Source organism: Choloepus didactylus, chromosome 1 (assembly GCF_015220235.1).
Source record: "Choloepus didactylus isolate mChoDid1 chromosome 1, mChoDid1.pri, whole genome shotgun sequence".
NCBI lineage: Eukaryota > Metazoa > Chordata > Mammalia > Pilosa > Megalonychidae > Choloepus > Choloepus didactylus.
In genome coordinates, this window is record NC_051307.1 from 189,557,844 (window position 1) to 189,578,194 (window position 20,351).

Below are 20,351 nucleotides of genomic sequence, written 5' to 3' on the forward strand. Positions count from 1 at the left end.
CTTCTACACCATTTGTCAATAAGCTACTAGAAGATATGCTTCATCAAACGAAAGAGAAAACCAAGAAAATGGAAGATCTGACATACAGGAAATAAGAAATCCAACATGGAAGAAGGGCATGGGGGTCAGTCCCCAGGAGGATAACAGATATCCAAAGAAGAAAGGTACAGACTGAAGCAATGTGATTCAAGGGACAAAATGGAGGGCTGAGGCATTATGATTCAGGAAATGCAAGAGAGAGCTGACATCACCAAAATCCCCAGTTTGGGGGACCTCTTTTTAACATTAGATGAGCCTGATACAAATTTTTATCTGAATATAGTTTATCTTGACTCCATGTTGATAAAGTTCCTTCAAAAACCTGCTGCTGTTTCCCTTTTCTGCCTGAATCCCACAACTATGGTACATTTTACAGCCTTTTTTTACAGTTAAATGCAATCATTTGACTGAGTTCTGGAATGGAAAGAGGACAAAAGTGAAGTCTCTAAGGCCCAAGGGGATGGCCATCACTAGATGAAAGAAGCCTAGGCCCCTCAATGACTTTGTGGAACAGACAACCCCTCTGCCCGCTGCTTTCCAACTCACAGAGGACAGAGAATGTGAGAAACATACTTTTATTGTGTTAAGCCATTGAGATTCCGGGATTGTTTGTTAAAGCAGGTTACTCCACCCTGTCTAAAAGACACAAAAAGGTGGTAAAGCAATTCACATAGGTGCTGGGGATGGGGGTGGGAAATTGGGTGGGAATGTTCCCTAAGTTATCTGTAAAATGGGAATGGGAATCCCTGGAGGGAAAGAATTGCCTTTAAAGGTTATATACAGGGAACTTCTACAATAATTATAATAGTCAATTTCTTGACCTAGGTAGTGAGACCACAATGCTCATTTTACTATTCTTCCTAAAACTGTATTTTTGTTTTATATTCCTCTATATTTCACAATAATTATTTTGTTCATAATAAGTTAGATATATAGATAGACAGGACAGACATCGGAAAAATCTGTTGGAGCATTTGGGAAAAGTAATCAATAGGTAAATAGAAAGCTAAGCAAATAATAAAAAAAAAATTAGCTAACTCTTAACCTCCTGGAAAAACTAAACATGACACAAGACGAAAGGAAGTAATCATGATACACTACTTGGCTGAGAAATACATGATATTTACTTAGTCATAATGAAAACATGGAATATTGATTTAAAATTTCAAAATTGGAATATTGTGGGGAGGGGAAGTAGGAGAAAATAATGAGGAAATACAAACATTACAGTAAAACCAGTAATTCCCATTGTCCAAAGCTACTCTTATTTTAATTGCAAAGGCATATATACATATTTTTTAAAACAAAAGTGGGTTTATAAAATATGTGCTGTTTTGTAACAAGCTGTGGAGGACAGAATCTAAGGTGCACACCCTGCAGCGCCCCCCACACACACACACACAGTGATCCCTGCCTCCTGGTGTGCACACCTTTGAGTAATCTCCACCCCAGGAATATGGGTGGGACCTGTGACTTGCCTCTAAGAAGCCAACAGAATATAGCAAAGCTTATGGGATGTCACTCCCATGCATAAGATTAGGTTTTGAGACTCTAGCAGGCTATAGACAGCTTGATGAAGTAAATGACCACAAAGTGGGAAAAGCCATGTGGGCAGGAACTGCATGTTGGTTGCCACAAGGAGCTGAGGGGAACCTCAGGCCTACAACCACAAGGAAATTAATTCTGTTGACAACCTGGGTGAGCCTGGAAGCAGAGGTTTCCCCAGTTTCTCTAAGTGAGAACTCAGCCCAGCCAACACCTTGATTTGTAGCTTCGTAAGACCCTAAGCAGAGGACCCAGTAAGGCATACCCAAATTTCTGGCCCACAGAAACTATGAGATAATAAATGTGTGTTATTTTAAGCTGTTAAATTTGTGTAAATTGTTATGCAGAATGGAAAACTAATATACCTGCTTTTTAAACTTAAAATGAACAGCTGTCCACATCAAAATATATATATTTACAAATTGTAATGGCATTGAAATATTTCATCTATTTAATGTTGGACATTTAGATTGTTTTTAGTATTTTGCCAATGGAAATAAAGCTACAATGAACTTATTTATTCATAACTCTTTGCCCACTTACCCAATTATGAATTTCTTTAGAATGAATTCATGGAAGTAGAATTGCTAAAGTAAAAGAATCATCATTAAGATTTAAGAAGCTTTTGCATAGTAGCAAACCAACTGGAATTTTAAAAATTACCTTCCCTATAAACTGAGCTTAATACTCAACATAGTAAGCAGCAATTTTACTCAATCCTAATTAATGAGTCATCTGCTTTATGTAATCATCCTTATCACTTAAGATATATTCCAGGGAATATAAGAAAACACAAGACGTCAATCTATCACCATCACATCTAAGATGATATCAGAATCTCCTCATTTCTAGTCTCCTTTGGTATCTCTCATAAAAAAAGAGATTGGAAGGAGCAGGTAAAAATAATAGTCAATATATACTTATCCCTAAATGAGTGTAAACTGCTTCATGTGGGAAGAGTCCTGGTTTTGGAGTCATAGACCCAAATTTGAGTGTAAGCTGTTCCACTGACTAGTTGAGAGTCCTTGGAGAAGTCACTTCCCTAGACTTCTGAATTAGCGCATTTAAAAAAAAAAAAAAGGAATAAAGAGAAAATGCATGTAAAGTTTAGCTTACTAGTAAGGGCTCAATAAATATCAGCTATGATTTTTCCCTTCTTTTCCTGCTCACTCCTTTTCCAGTCTCACAATTCTCAAAACTGTGGGTGGACTGCAAAGGGTGAGTTTGGAAAGAAAATGAGGACAGTAACTCTCTCATTTCCTTCACTGTACACCTATTTATAGTGCTATCTATATCTAGATAAAAGTAAAACTGAATTTTTTTCTATCTTTAGTTCAATAATCCTTGGGTCACTAAGGAGGAATGCATAATTTTTAAAAATAGCAACAAGTAGGCTTACTAATTGTATAGTTTGTTTTAAAACATACACGATTTAAACCATTTAACAGGGAAATAAATATTTTAACATTCTAGTCCTCTGCACATACAGTGCACACTAACTTACAAAACAGAGTCAGAAGATTATTTCTAGCTGTTACAATGTTTCTATTCAAGAAAGTGGGAGATACAGAATAACAAAGTACTCAGAACATGTAACTTAAGAATTAAATTTGTTTCCTAAACCAGTAAAGATATCTGTTATATCAAAATCAGTTGAAAATTTCATGTTTATAATGAAGGAACATTAAGGTATACAAGAGTTCAAAATGAAAACAATGAAAAAAGATGAACTCTGAGTCTTAAGAATATTCCCCCAACCCCCCCATGATTTTTTGTCCTTTTTTTTTTTTATTGTATCATATTTTTTTATTGCGGAATATAACATATATACATAGAAGTGATAACTTTCCAAGTGCAATTTAACAAGTAGTTAGAAAGAAAATTTCAAAGAATGTTATGGGTTACAGTTCCACAGCTTGTTACTTCCTTACTGTGAAATATACATGCAAAAAGGTTAAGTCTTTCGAAGTATGATTTAAGTAAATAGGTAATTTCCAAAAATGTTATAAGTTACAGTACCATAGTTTCAGTTATTTCCTTATTGTGAAACAAAATATATACAAAAAGGTGATAACTTTCAAATTACAATTTAACAAGTAGCTATAGAACAAATTTCAAAGGATGCCATGGGTTACAGTTACACCATTTCAATTCTTTCCTTTCAGCTATTAAACTAGAGGAAGGGGCAGCAACGGACAAGATGGAATTTAACAAAGGATTAGGAATACTGAACCCCCATAATTCTTTTTAATAAGGGTTTCAATATTCCACCTCTGAGAAAATTAAAATGCCTTGATATGCACTACAAGGCTCTTCCCAACCTCTTTCCACCTTCCCTCCTCTGCTCTGTTCACACTCCCCCTTTTTTTGGAGAAGGAGGCTGAGACAGGGAATGGATAATAGAATAACAGGAATAGATCAAATAACAGGAATAAGGAAGAAAGGAAAACATTATTTTTCTTTTTCTCCTCACACTGAATCCTAAATTCCTCACCATCATCATCATCATCATCACCACCACCACCACCAAATCCTAACAAAAGAAATTTCTGGGGGCAAGAAAAAATTACATTTCCTAGAGTCCCTACCTAATCTAAACTAAAAGAACAGGAATCTGTCTGCAGGCATTACTTCTGTAAATTAAGTCTCTATGCCAAATTCTTAAACAATCTTAATCGTAATAAAAGCTACAGTTAAATGCATGGACCTTGGTCAAAAGAGTGAGTGATAAAGTTCTTTAACAGCTTTCTAGCCTAAGAAATAAAATCAGTTAAAGAACTTTAAACTCAAGCATTTCATTCACTAAGCCTCAATAGAGAACACCAAGGTTTTCATAAGAAACCACATGGTAGAGCACAAAAGCTATACTGGAAGATATCCAGTGATAACTAAGAGTTTAAAAATATAACTTCAGTAAAACTGACATGACACTGTACTGTACTATGGGAAGAAGAGAATGAAAATTTGGAAACAGGCTAATTTATCTGCTTGAGCTCAAAATAATTCCCAAGTAAAACAGCCCATCATTCCAAGTGTCCTGATCCCAGTCCCAAGTGTGAAGGTCTCTGGATCTTAAGATATGCATACCATGCAAATTTTCACCCAAAAACTTAGTTAGCTTTAATCTTCTGAAGGCAAATGTCCTTTCAGAGCTCGCTCTTCTGTGGTTGCCACTTTTCCTAAACCACAGGCCTTCCGGACTTGCAGTGGGGCCAGGCCATATTACAGTTATGTGGTAGGTTCTGTCAGGCCAGCTTTGACAGGACCTCAAAATAGATCCTGGGCACCAGCCAGTGAAACCACCACTCACAAGTTCCAACTTCATCATCACAATATAGCCTGAGCCCTTTTCTTTTCTCTAGTCTCTCATTTTAAAAGGGCAAAGGATCCTGAACTTTATCCCAGTCTTGAGTGATCTGTAGAAAATTGAAATAAAAAATGTATACCTCCTCTTTCTTCCCACAAACACTTTGCAAAATAAAGACAGAATCTGTAACTACTTCCTGCCTTGGAAATTAATCCTCTATCAACAGCACTCTGCCTTGCAAAAGGATTTTTGGATTCTAAGCTCCAGAGAGGTTTATTTAATTACAACTACATTAGGATGTGGAAGGTAAAGGAAGAAAAAAGGTGGGCTATTTATTTCTCTTGTGAGTAATAATAGGGTAGCAGCAGTCAGCAGGACAAGAAGTTAAAGTATATACAATGTTTTCAACTGGTATATTAAATCCTAAACAATCAACATACTACAAGCAGTAGCAGTTTATTTGTAAATATAAATGAAGTAGTCTATGATAGCAGCAGTCTTCAAATTACAATATTTTTACTTTTGCCAATGCAAATAAAATAAACCATCTGACACTCTAAAAAATTGTCAAAATGTTTAAAACTGCTTTATAAAACACATTTGCAGTATTTTTCAAAACACAGAGAGGATAAAGAATACAAAGTAATTAAGAGCACCTTTCTCCTCCAAGCCTGAGAAAGAAGTTATAAAATGAAGCCCAATATAGATTTGAAATAAACTTTTAAATTCTCACAACCTAAGTCCTAACCTTGCAGTCACATTTTCAGAAATTTACCCAATATACAATACTTATACATACTAGTGCATAAAGACTTATGAGATGTTCATTATAGCAGAAATTTGTAATAATAGCAAGCAAAAACAACCTAAATGTCTGTTAATAGGGAAGGGAAATAAATTATGGTTTATCCATACCAGGCAGTACATCTAGCCTTTTTTAAAAATGAGATGGACAATGTGCTAATATGAAAAGATCTCAAAGACATATTAAGGGTAAGAAGGAAAAGTATAGGACATTTGTCCTAACCTTGTGGTTTTATATGTAATGGGAAATTTGGAAAAGGATTCACAGGAAACCATTGGTTGCTTGGAATAGGGGGTGCGAATAAGGAAAGACTGGAAGTTTACTGTGGAAAGGAGATTTCCTTTTTGCTATATAACATTCTCTTTTTAAATGTTTTATCATTTTTATAAAAGGCCCATAAATACCTATTGAACTCACAGAGTGTACATCCTCCCTACTATATATATATACCATTTCTTCCCCCTTCCTAACTAACTCAACTTTTATCTACTGCTCTCCCTCCACTAGAACAACACAAAAGCATATATATGGAGCAAATCTCAGAGTTCCTCCAGGAAATAGAATTGTTTCTCCACACCCCACCAAAATAAATAAATAATAGAACAAATGAAAAGGTATACCATATGATAAACCCAATTTTTCAGTCCAGCATTTAATTTCTTTTTAAATCTAGCCTAATACATTTTCAGCCAAAGAGTTTTAAAAGTGAAAGTGCAATGTGTAGCACACACACAAAAAATAATTTCCACAGATGTCTTATCTATTGCCAGAGGGGAAAAGGGAAAAGTTACTTTACTTACAGGGTCAATTCTGCTCCACTAGAAACCCTTCTTCTGAAGTTTTAAAAACTGGTTTTTGAATGATGGTCACAGAGTCTATTTTTTTATTTGTAAATTGGATGAAGTAGTATATTGTCCCTGTTAAGGAACCATCTTTACATACAGATTCTCCAGAGATAAAGGAGAAGGCTATGTAATAGCCTCTATTTTGTAGGTGCAATACATAGTGCTTAAAGGATTTTATTTCTCATCAACATTCCCAGCAGGGATATAATTTTTTTTATATATACATCATCAATTTTGTTCCTTTTCAAACTAGGGGCAGAGTAAACAATTCACAAAGAACTCAGGAAGAAGTATCTCCCATCCTCTCACTAAATTCATACCTAGTAAAGATTTGTTTCCTTTTTTAAGAGAGAGAGAAGGAACCTACTTTGCAAATATATTGTCCACATTACTTGTTTTCCTTCATTATGGAGATGCTTAAATTCTGACCTAAACAAGGTTTCCCCTGTATATATGCCTACCAAGACCGTCAGTTATGGTGGTTTCCACAAGGGATTTTCCAAAAGGGAACCTCTGTTCACTGGTAACTGAAACTCTTAAGTCATATTAGCTGGACAAAAATCAAAAGCAACATTAGGAAACACTCTGATTATATAAGAAAAGCCCGTGGAAATCCAAAGCAAATGAAATGCCAAAATCTAGTAAAAAAAATTAGAGGAATCTGATAAGCGAACAGACAGGGTAAACTTGCCATTATTCTGTAACTAACTGATAACTGATCAACTAAATATAGTTCTTTATAAATGAAAATCAAGATAAAATAAGATGAATTCCAAAAACAAGGAAAAGAAAAACAGAGCTAAGAGTATAAAGAACTCTGAGATTCAAAGTTATTTTGCTTAACATTTTAAAAGCCACAAAACGATCAAATTACATTTTAGCAACAAGTTATTTCTAGTTTAATATAAATTCATTCCAATACTAAGTCATAACTTCAATATACACTTTCTACTATAATAGAACTTTAAAAAGAACCCAATACAGTTAGCTATTCCACATTTTTAAAGACAGATTTGCAAAATGGGTGATGGTTTCCATTCAGAAGACTTTTTGCATGTGTGTTAACTTTGTCGTATCCTACTTAATAATGACGGCACTTCTTTTCACTGACATTCATTTTGCTTCTAGGTACCTTCAGTTATCTTCCTACATCTAGCAAAAAAATGGGTAAAATTACGTCAATCCATTTAAGAAATAACATACTACTCTAAATATAAACTTAGTGAAAAAGTTAGATTTTTATATCCTTACCATACTTACTGACAATAATATTCACCAACAAACCTAACACAGAGTAATACAATACTCCCTATAAAATGAGCGAAGGCATCTAATTAAAAGGCAGCAACAAACTTTTAGCTATCCTCTATTTCAATTTTAAGATCCATATCAATGATTCACAGAGTGACCTAATTTCCTAAATGAATCACACTTTCCAAAATTCTTAATCTACATGAGTATAATACTAGGTCATCATCTCTATTTGTTAACCAGCAGCATGATGCTGGTTCAACAGGAATGATTTCCATAAGAATTCAAACCACAGCAAGCCTGGAGTCCCTGTCCAATTAACTCGCATTCTCAAAGAATTGCACTTTTCCATCCAGATTCACCCCTGCTCCCCAAAAAATGTCATCTTGAAAAAATATTATTTCATTATAAACACTGAAGAACTCACCATCCATACCCTTCTCTCCATCTCTCTAGTTCCATTACTACATCCACATTCTTTTCCCACTGGATAACATAAAAAATTAATGGCAACCCAGTTATCCTTTCATACGTCTTCTGATCAATTAACCTACTCTACAATTTCTGTTTACCGCAGAAATGCTGAGTCATTAAACGGCAACTATCAAAGAAAACGGGCCACAAACAGTAAAGTTTAAGATACAACATTTCCCTAGCCAAGTGTCAGCAGCCTGATATTTGTATCTCCCACAACGGAAAAATTATAGCAAACACTTGAACTTTTTTCCCCTTAAGGAAAAAACAGAAGTGGTTTTCCTTAGGTCTTCCTGCTTCCTGCTGGATATCCACAGACAACAGAAGCCAAGCAAGGCTGGAGCTATATAACTTAACAATCTGGATGTGAATAACACCCCATATATTAGTCAAGCATTAACCTTGACCCTCCTACCAATAGCCAGTTATGCCGCGCTTCATTTCGGGTCAAGGAGGGGGGAAAAAACGTAAAAATGCTACGCCCTCCTCCCGCCAGTCATTATTCCCTTGGGTGCACGCCCCAGGACAGAGCTGGAGGGAGTGCGGCGTTGGGGAGGACACTAGAGGCAGAGAGACAGCTGCCCAATTTAATTTCTCGTATAATGAAAATAACACCTTCGCCGTGTACAGAGGGAGGGTGTGCGTGAGAAATCAGGCGTGATGCTCCAGAACGCGACAGGCAGGGGGCGACTCCGATCCCGGAGCCCACCAGGGAATGGGGTGCTGGCCCGGCCAGTCTCCAAGGGAAGCCCAGCCCCCCCAGGGGTCAGCGGTGGCGCGGGTTCCCAATGGGCTGTGGAAGCGGGGAAGGGGCCCAGCTCCCGGCTCCCATTCGAACCCGCGGCAAGAGCGGCCCTTACCTGTCTCCGGGCGCGGACGGCGGCTCAGGAACCGCCCGGGATGGGCCGGAGCGCGGCTCGCCCGCCGGAGCGAAGGACAAGGGGCGCGGCAGGCGGACTCAGTCCCGGGTCCGGGCCAGGAGGACCCAAATGAACGCGGCGGCTTACGGCGCCGGCGGTTAGTCAGCGGGTCAGCGGCGTTCCCCTCCCCGCGGCGGCTAACGCAGCTACAACCAACCCCCGGGAAAAGCCACAGTCCAAGCGGCAGGCGGAGGCGGCGGAGGAGGGGCGGGTCCACAGGGTCGACGACCCGCTTACCCGGAAGTAGTTGTGGCGATTGTGGCGGCTCAAGGGCGGCGTTCGCTGCAGGCTGGGCTTGAGGTGGACCAGGTGAAGTAGACTGTCTAGTACCGAGCTGTCCGCCGACCGTGTGGCGAAGCTTCAGCCCCTCTGCTTCGCCACTGCGAACAACTCCGGACGCAGGAGGGAGGGCGGCGGGATGCGACCGCGGTGGGGCGGGGCTTGGGTCCCAGTGGGGCGGAGGCCGGGAGCCGCGTAGAGGGTGGATCTTCTGGGCCGGCGGTTCCGCGGCTGGCCTTGTTCTGCCCAATCTTTCCGCCGCCAGGATCAGGGCTGGTAAGGTTAATTGAAACGTGTGCCCTTTCAAGGCCTCACCTGCCCCTGTCTCCTCTAAACGACGGGTGGCCTTGGATAAGTGGCCCGGGTGCGAATTGTGACTGGAGGAAATGTGTGTGCGAGGGTGAGTGGGTAGATGGGTGTGGTAGAAATGCTGAAAGCCTTGTTTCCAAAATGAAAATGCGCGTAATTTCTGATTTCTGGAGAAGAATGCTTGGAAGTAGGAGAGTATAGAGTCCTTAGAAATCTGATAGACAAGATGGACCTGTCATTAATTTCAGAAGTGTCTATCGAGGCCCACCAGATTCAAGGCACTGAGGAAAAACAAGGGTCCTACTCGTGGGGTGCGTACCTTATAGTGAGGTGAATGGACTTAAGCAAACGAAGTAGTGACATTGTGGTTACAGTCTTCAGGACATATACAGGATGATAAGAGATAATGTGGACGAGTCCTCTTTGGCTGGATGAGATAGCTAGAAAAACCCTCTAGGAAGAAGTGATATTTGAGCAACCTCCTAATGGGAAAAATACACTAAAGACTCAACTTTACGGTCAGGGACTATGAGTTCCAAAACCGCTGAAGAAGCCCAGGGATTCTATGTTAAGAACCTGTCTCTAAAGCCTTCTAAAGGCTGCTTCTGTGCAGTCTGTTCTCTCTGCGTAATCAGAAGGCTTGCTCACCCTCGTGGGCCAGCATTATGGCACTAACACGATGACCCTGATTCGGATGATTCAAATCATGATTTGGAGAACTTTGGTCTCTAGCCAATGAGATATCAACAGATCCTTCATCCCAGGGGGAATTTTCATACCCAACAGCTTTGAAAGACAAATTGTTTAACCTTTTACTGTTTGTTTTTCCATGTCAATATTTTTCTCCAGTGAGTAAACATTAAAATGGTGATTTTTACCTGGGCTCAAGAGTAACTTATATTCCCGTAAGATCATGCACTGTTGTGATATGAACAAAAGGATTAAAGATACCTTACCAAATCAGTTGAAGACAAAGTAAAAACTAAAGTTGCAAGGGAGAGTACCTATTCAGGTAACAATGAATTACCTGACTATTACCAGTAAACCCAATGTTTATTGAATATTAGTTGTATGTAACTGCATAGGTAATGGAAAGATTGTTTGGATATATTAGGATTAGATTCTCTTGCCTTTTTAATTTAGTCTGTAGTCTCTTATTTTTGCTCATGCCAAACTAACAAATAGAGATATAAATATTTTGCATTTTCTTGTAGGAAAACTGGGAAGGTGTTCATATTGACTAAGTAGCCACTATTCGCAAAGCATTCTCCTAGGCACTTATATATATTATCTCTTTCAATACTAGGACCTACCTTGAGAATGGATTTTATACCCGTTGTAGCAACAAAGACATTGAGGTTCAGAAAGATTGTGACTTGCTAAAGGTAGCACAACTAGTAGCTGAAGAGCTGGAATTTGAATTCATACATGTGTGGCCCTAATTCCCCTTTTCCTTTATACCATCTACCACTTTAATATTTAAGAGGGGAAGATGAGCAGAGTGTCCAGTGAAAAAAAATTTCTGTGTTGGTGTTGGGATTTTTATTATGAATTTAAGGTAAAGTGGTATGTTATATTTTGAAATTTCTCTGTTTTTGTATCTCTCTCTAGAATATTTGCTGTCCATTTGTCACTGAAAAACTACCCAGCTTGTTTTAAGAGTTCATAATATCATGTATGGGTCGAATGCTCCCAAGAATGTTACGAAGTATGACACCAAAACATTTTATCATTGCAAGGGGATCTTGACTAAATTCTTTACCCTGAATTATTTCATGGGCAATCTTTCCCTTCACATTAAGTGATTTCTTTCTGCCAAAAATAAGTGTTTCCAGATCTTCATGGAATATTCTGACATGTGAATGCCCCAAGGTCTGTGTGGGTTGGCTCCTCTAGAGACATATTAATAGATGAAGGAAAATTTTTCAAGTGTTTATACAGTTTGGGGGAATGAAGTGGTAGGGTTCGTACATTTTTGTTCCTTTCATATCACATCCTTCACATTTTTCATTGATGATATCAAGAAATAAAAATTTTCCTTTTTCAAAAGCAAACACTCATATTTGTGGTTTTCACAAAACTAAGTTGTCTTTTGCAAGCCCAATACTGTGTTTCACTCTGTACACATCTTGGGAAAACACCATTAGTTCAAACATTAAAAGTAGAGGGCCGCTTTCAAAGCTTAATATATTTACTAGTAAGGGTCAGGGGGTAGAGAGAGTTGGAAGCATTTTATTTTAATTCCCACATAAATTCCCATAATTTTCATTAACTCCTTAAAAGATTTTGGAAACCTGACAATGAGCAACTCTTAAACTGTATTCATTTCAAGTTCTCTTTCTTAAATTCCCTTCTGTATAGACTTACTACAATTTTTACTTTTTTTTTTAATTCAATTTTTTTGAGTTATATTTACATACCATGCAGTCAATACAAAGTGTACATTCAGTTGTTCACAGTACCATTATATAGTTGTGCATTCATCACCAAAATTAATTTTTGAACATTTTCATTACCACACACACAAAAATAATAAGAATAAAAATTAAAGTGAAAAAGAACCATTAAAGTAAAAAAGAACACTGGGCGTCTTTTTTTTTTTTTTCTCTCTTTTTTGCCCCCATTTTTCTACTCATCCATCCATACACTGGACAAAGGGGAGTGTGGTCCATATGGCTTTCCCAATCACATTGTCACCTCTCATAAGCTACATTTTTATACAATTGTCTTCAAGATTCAAGGGTTCTGGGTTGTAGTTTGATAGTTTCAGCTATTTACTGGCTATTCCAATTCATTAGAACCTAAAAATCGTTGTCTATAGTGTGCGTAAGAGTGCCCACCAGAGTGACCTCTCAGCTCCTTTTGGAATCTCTCTGCCACTGAAGACTTACTATATTTTTTCATGCTGGTCCCTTTTCTGTCTCTCTCTCCCTCTCTTTTTGTAAGGTTTTTGTTTGAAAATATTTATAGACTCCTAGAAGTTGTAAAAATAATACAGAGGGGTCCTATGTACCTTTTACCTTGTTTCCCCCATAGATAGCATCTTACATACCTAAAGTACATTTTTAAAGCAAGGAAATTAATATCTTGCTGTCTTTGGGTTTTAGTTTGCTATTGTGTTTCACTGTATCAAAAAATTACCTCTACTAGAATTCATTTCTATTATACTTGATTTGACTCTTCTACCTTTCCCAGATAAGCAAATGACAAAGTTAATGAGCTTGCCAAGGTATTCGTCTGGAGTTATAAGTTTATTTTAAAATTCTGTGGGTCAGTGGAATTAAAAGTGATTCATTTGTAAGGTTTTTGCTTTTTGTGCTTATACTGTTTCATGTCATCTTGCCCTAATAAACCTGTAAATTTATACAACCTGTGTGTTGTTCCGGTTTGCTAAAGCTGCCATTGTGCAGAATACCAGAAATGGATTGGCTTTTATAAAGGGGATGTATTAGGTTACATATTTACAGTTCTCGGGCCATAAAAGTGTCTAAACTAAGGCATCTACAAGAAGATACCTTCACTGAAGAAAGGCTGATGGCATCCAGAATACCTCTGTCAGCTGGGAAGGCACGTGGCTGGCGTCTGCTGGTCCTTTGCTCCCGGGCTCTAGTTTCAAAATGGCCTTCTCCAAAATGTCTCTGGGCTTCTGTCTCGCTTAGCTTCTCTCTGTCAGCTCCTGTGCATTCTTGCTTGTTCTCCCAGGGCATTTCTTTCTAAGTGGCTGGGGGGTCCTCTCTTAGCTTCTCCAGGGCAAACACTGGGCTTCATCTCTTAGCTTAACATCTCCAAATGTCTTTCTGTCTGCATTTCTAAGCATCCGGGTCTGTGTTGGCCCCTAAGCTCTCTTAGGGACTCCAGTAAGCTAATCAAGACCCACATTGAATGGGCGGGGTCACATCTCCATGAAAATAATCTAATCAAAAGTCCTCACCCACAGTTGGATGGGCCACATCTCCATGGAAATAACCTAATCAAAAGATCCCACTCATAATAAGACTGGATTAAAAGAACATGGCTTTTGTGGGGGACATAATAGGTTCAAACCAGCCCATGTGTGTTTTAATATATCCTCTGACCACTGAAATATTTTCAAAGAGATTGCTGCCAGAAGAAAAGAAAAAAGAATGCAAGGTTCCTTGTTTGATGAAAAAAAGTTTCTTAACATCCATCCAAATGAAAATGACATGATGTATAGGTTGTTAAGATAAAAAATCTCATTTATGGCTAATTCTGGCTCTAATGGCTTCTCCACCCAGAGCAGATCACCCTTTGTGTTTATTTTCATGAGAAAATAAACAAAGGAAAGAAAAGTGTTAATTACTTTCTTCAGTCTTAGTGGTCAGGAAAAGTTGATGAGAAGGGAGAATTTGGGACTTGGTATAGGTATCAATTATGTATGATGCCCAGTCACAATCAAGAGATGTAATAAAGCATCTTCAGGATTATGGTTCATTTAACAAACTGTTGTTCATCAACTGTGTGATAGGCACCTAGGTAGATGCTAATAACAGGGACAAAACAGGATCTCTGCCCTCGAGGAACAACAGTCTCAAAGCTTCTATTCCTTTAATACATTTTAGAAATAAGTATTGTGGTCTTACTATATGCCAGATACTTCCCAAATGCTAGGGATCCAGTGGAAAGCAAAAAGAAAGCTGTGTTTCCTTCTCTCATGAGACTTTCAGTCTGGTAAGGGACATAGATAATCACAAATAAAAGTAACTTTACAATTGTAAGAGATATTACTAAGGATAGGTATGTGGTGTCATGAAGGCAAAAATGAGATGGGATTTGACCCATTCTGGGGTATCAAATGGATTTTCCAAGGAAGAGAATCTTTGAGCAAACATTTTATACGACCTCAGAGTAAACTACTTGTAGAAGTGGAGGAAGGGTAAAGACCTTATGGTGCAATGAGCAGAGTCCCAGGGACTGAAAAGAAAAGTGGAAGATAAGAGCTAAGTAGGTGTGTATCATGTAGGAGTTTATAGGCTACAGTAAGGATTATTATCTTTGTTCTGAACACAGTGCAAACCAATTGAAGAGTTTTTAGTGGAAGTGACATGATCAGATTTGTGTTTTCCAAAGGTCACTCTGGGTCCCAATCAAGGTAGTGGAATGAGAAGCTTCAGGGCTCCATCCCCCCACATTGAACAACCAGGAAGAACTAGCAGAAACATCTTTCTCAAAGCTCCAGGAAATAGTTAAAGGACTGCAGTAAAAGGGTGAACATTGAATCAAGAAAAAAGCTACTTAAACACACTCCTAGCATTTAAGGAAAGGCCTGTCATAATAGCCTGGATATAAGCTTAAGGAACAGATACCTCAAGGCTAAATTCCAGCAATAGCACATTAAGACATCAAAATGCCCAAGTTTCAGTAAAAGATTAGAAAACCTTCAAAGAAACAGGAAGCAAGGGCCCAGGCAAAGAAGAAGACTAAAGCATTAGAAATCATCAATGAAGAGGATCATACCTGGGGCATACCAAAGACTTTGAAAAAAAAAATGGCCCCAAATATACCAAAGAGCTAAAGGAAAACACGGACAAAGCATTAAAGGAAATCAGGAAAACGTTGATGAACATAAAGAGAATATCAATAGACGGATGAAAATTTTGAACCAAACAGGTGAAAACCACAATAACAGAAAATTTAAATTCCCTAGAGGATTTCAAAAGCAGACTGCAGGTGGCAGAAGAAACACTACATGAACTTGAAGATAAAGCAATTGAAATCATCCAGTTGAGGAGCAGAAAGAGGAGAGAATGAAGAAAAGTAAACAGAGCATCGCGAATCTGTGGGACACTATCAAGCATACCAATATACACATTTGGGCATCCCAGAAAGAGAAAAAAGAAAGGAACAGATACAACATTCAAAGAAGTAATGGCTGAAAACTTACCAAATTTAACAAAAGACATGACTATATGCATCCAAGATGCTCAGCCAACTCCAAACAGAATAAACCCAAATAAATCCATACCACGCCATATTAAAATCAAACTGTTGATCTAAGATGGCAGCATAGAGAGGAGTGGAAGCTAGTTAGTCCCCCTGGAATAACTCATAAACAACCAGGAGCAACTAGTAAATAATCCGGAATAACTGTGGGGGTACAAATGTGACCATCCACTCATCATACACCAACCTGAGTTAGGAGAAATGCCCGAGATCACAGCATAAAATCTGTAAGTAAAAACTGCAGATCCAAGCTGGGAGTCCCCTCCCCCCATGGCCCAAGCTGCAAAGCCTCGGGGTGCTAGAGAGCAGCTCTCTCCTAGCAAGTGAACACAGCTCAGCTGAACTCCAACTGGGGTTTTAGTTAACAAATGTCGACTGCTCAATACAAACTACAAATCCACAACAAGCAGACACAGGTTTTGGGTAAAGACTGACCTTGGAGAGCCGGAGGGCAGCTGCAGACTAGCTGTCCCTGTTTTGACTCAGTGGAGAAAGCCTCAGCCATTTTCCATTCCGAGTGCTCTGACCCAGACAAGGGTGGAGATAGCACAGGCAGAGAGAGTATTCAAATGCTAGTGACCTCTTTCTAGGAGGTCTATCTTCCCTAACAGGAAAGAGGTGGGGCCCAGCTCTACTACCTGCCTTCCATTCAGAACCAGACCCCAGAGCCTGGGGGAAAACAGCCACGGGCCACACCTCCTTACACTAGTCTGGAATTACAGGCTGACAGGCACCACCTGCTGGGCAGAAAAGCACAGTGACCTGAGGCCTCACAGGGTGTACAATTTTCTAAGACACACTCTCAGGGAAACCAGATACTGAGTAGTTCTTCCTTCTGGGACCAGAGACCATTTTGGTCTGGGAAAACCTGATTGGGGTAACCAAGGAAACCATGCCTAGACAACAGAAAACTATAACCTACACTAAGAAAAGCGAGTTATGGCTCAGTCAAAGGAACAAACTTACACTTCAACTGAGACACAGGAATTTAAACAACTAACACTAAATCAATTCAAAAGTTTAGGGAAGATAAGACACAAGATATGAACCATATAATGAAAATGCTGGATGTACATAAGGTATAAATTGTAAGTTCTAAAAACCAACTGGCAGAATCTATGGAAATGAAAGGCACAACACAACAGATGAAAGACACAATGGAAACATACAACAGCAGATCTCAAAAGGCAGAAGAAAACACTCAGGAACTGGAGAACAAGGCATCTGAAAGCCTACACACAAAAGAACACATAGAGAAAAGAATGGGAAAATATGAACAATGTCTCCAGGAACTTAAGGACAAAACAAAAAGCAGAAATGTATGTGTCATTGGTCTCCCAGAAGGAGAAGAGAAGGGGAAAGGGAACAGAAGCAATAACAGAGGAAATAATCAATGAAAATTTCCCATCTCTTATGAAAAACATAAAATTATGGATCCAAGAAGTACCCCAAATAGAATAGATCTGAATAGGCCTACGCCAAGACACTTAATAATCAGATTATCAAATGTCAAAGATAAAGAGATAATCCTGAAAGCAACAAGAGAAAAGCGATCCATCACATACAAAGGAAGCTTGATAAGACTATGTGCAGATTTCTCAATAGAAAGCATGGAGGCAAGAAGGAAGTGGGGTGATATATTTAAGATACTGAAAGAGAAAAACCACCAACCAAGAATCCTATATCCGACAAAACTATCCTTCAGATATGAGGGAGAGCTTAAAATATTCTCAGACAGACAGTGACCGAGTTTGTGAACAAGATGCCTGCTATACAGGAAACACTAAAGGAAGTACTTCAGACAGAAAGGAAAAGACAGGAGTGAGAGGTTTGGAAAACAATTTTGGGAAATAGTAGCACAGCAATGTAAGTACACTGAACAAAGATGATTGTGAGTATGGTTGAAAGACGAAGGTTGGGAGCATGTGGGACACCAGAAGGAAAGAGGAAAGATAAAGACTGGAACTGTATAACTCAGTGAAACCTAGGGTGCTCAACAATTATAATAAAAGGTACAAATATGTTTTTACATGAGGTAGAACAAATGAATGTCAACATTGCAAGTTGTTAAAAATAGGGTGGGATTGGGGGGAAAATACAATCAATGCAAACTAGAGACTATAATTAACAGAAACATTGTATTATGCTTCCTTTAATGGAATGAAGGCAATATGCCAAAACTAAATGCATATGAGGGATAATAGGGGAAGGTTGTGAGACTCCTGGCATTGGTGATGTTGTCTAACTCTTTGTTCTACTTTAGGCTAGTGCTGTCTTTTCTTTTGTTGCTTTCTAGGTGTCATGCTTTGTGTTTTTTTCTCTCTTTTCTTTTTCTTTTACCTGTCTTTTTGACTCTTCTTCCCTCTTTGTGGAGGAGGTGGAGATGTCCTTATATAGATAGTGGTGATGGTGCTGAATACATAAATATGTGACTGTACAGGGAACCATCAATTGTTTACTTAGGACAGAATGTATGGTGTGTAAACAAAACCATCTTAAAAGAAATGGGTTGATGAAGAAACCTTGAGGACACTATATTGAGTGAAATAAGACAGACACATAAAAGCAAATATTGCAGGGTCTCACTGATATGAACTAATTATAATATGTAAACTCATACATATGAAATATAAGTTACCAGGATATAGAATGACTAAAGAATGGGGAGCAGTTGCTTATTGAGCAGAATGTTCAACTAGGGTGAACTTAAACGTTTGGAAATGGACAGGGGTGATGGTAGCATGTTGTGAGAATAACTAACAGTGCTGAAAGGTGTGTGAAGGTGGTAGAAAGGGTAAGCTCAGAGTCACGCATGTCACCAGAAGGAAAGTTGGAGGTTAAAAGATGGGAATGTATAAAACAGTGAATCTTGTGGTGGTAAATGTCCATGATTAACTGTACAAATATTAGAAATCTCTCTCATGAACTAGAAAAAATTATGACACTATAACTAGAAGTTAATAATACATGGGCATATAAGAAAAAAATATATACCTATTACAAACTATTACTACAGTTAGTAGTATTTTAATATTATTTCATCAACAGTAACAAATGTACTATACCAAAACTATGAATCAATAATGGGGGGGGTGGTTAGGGGTATGGCAGAATTTGAGTTTCCTTTTTTTTTTTTTTTTTGTCTTTATTTCTTCTCCGGAGTAATGAAAATGTTCCAAAAATTGAAAAACTTTAATTGTGGTGATGGATGCACAGCTGTATGATGGTATCTTGGGCAATTGATTGTACATCTTGGATCTTTGGATAGTTGTATGGTATGTAAACAATCTCAATAAAAATACATATACATATATATATAACTCAAACTGTTCAATGCCAAAGATAAAGAGAAAATTCTGAAAGCTGCAAGAGAGAAGCAGCATGTCACATACAAGGGAGCCTCAATAAGATTAAGTGCCAATGTCTCATCAGAAACCATGGAGGCAAGAAGACAGGCGGAAGATATTTAAAGTGCTAATAGCAAAAAAGTGCCAACCAAGAATTCTATACCCAGCAAACTGTCTTTCAAAAATGAGGAAGTAACTACAAATTCTCAGACAAACAAAAGCTGAGGGACTTTGTCACCACTAGACTGGCCCTGAAGAAATACTAAAAAATGTTTTACAGGTTGAAAGGAAAGGACACGAAACAATTGGCTGAAGCAACATGAAGAAATAAAGATCTCTGGTAAAGATAATGACTTAGATAAATATAAATGCCAATAGTATTGTATTTTTGACTTGTAACTCCATTTTTACTTCCTACAGGATCTAAAAGGCAAATGCATAACAGGTAGTGAGAAATCAATGGTTTGGGATTCAAAAATGTATAATTATGTAATTTGTAAAAAGAACTACATAAAGTTGGGGGGATCAGAGGGGTATAGGAACATAGTTTATGTATGCTATTGAAGTAAATTGGTATCAAAGCAAACAAGATTGCTATAAATTTAGAATGTTAAATTTTAGCCCCATGGTAACCACAAAGAAAATGTCAGAGAATACGAAAACTCAGAGACAGAAAGTAGGCTACAAGTTACCAGCTGTGGGGAGCAGAGGCAATGGAAGTTAATGCAAAATGAATGTAGGGTTTCTTTTTGGGATAAAGGGAAAGATATAGTAATGGATGATGGGAAGGGTACTGGCAACAATGTGAATGTGATTAACCCCACTGAATGGTATGCTTGGGAGGGGTTGGGATGGGAAGATTTATGTTGTTTATATATTTCCACATTTAAAAAGGGGGGGTGCCAAAAGAGAATGACAATTAAATACAATACATCATAATGGATGAGATCAAGGATTTTAGGAGAAATGGCTCAAAAAGACATTTTTTGAGACATAAGAAAAAACTGAAATATAGAATGTAAGCTTTATGTCAATGTTAAATTTCTTAAACTTGATAACTGCACTTAAGGTGATAATGTCAGTGAATATCCTTGGTGATGGGAAACGTACAGGAAGGTATTATGTGTTCAAGGAATATGATATGTGTAACATACTCTCAAATGTTCATAAGATAGATACATGATAGATAGATAGATAGATAGATAGGTAAACTGATACAGCAAACGTGGCAAAATGTTGAAATTGGTGAATCTGGGGAGGTGGGAGTAT

At 38.2% G+C, this 20,351-nt stretch overlaps 1 protein-coding gene across 6 annotated transcripts in view; it reads right to left on the reverse strand.

Moving 5' to 3' along the window:
• The window catches only part of LRRFIP2 (LRR binding FLII interacting protein 2), a 126,851-nt gene extending 117,438 nt beyond the window's left edge, over positions 1 to 9,413 (reverse strand). For 4 of the 6 annotated variants that reach the window (XM_037847210.1, XM_037847205.1, XM_037847198.1 and 1 more), the window contains exon 1: positions 9,127 to 9,413. The gene's annotated coding sequence lies outside the window, so the exon portion shown is untranslated. The remainder of the gene's footprint in view (positions 1 to 9,126) is intronic. The other 2 variants (XM_037847228.1, XM_037847218.1) reach the window with 1 other exon arrangement.
• Between the last annotated feature and the right edge of the window lie 10,938 nt (positions 9,414 to 20,351).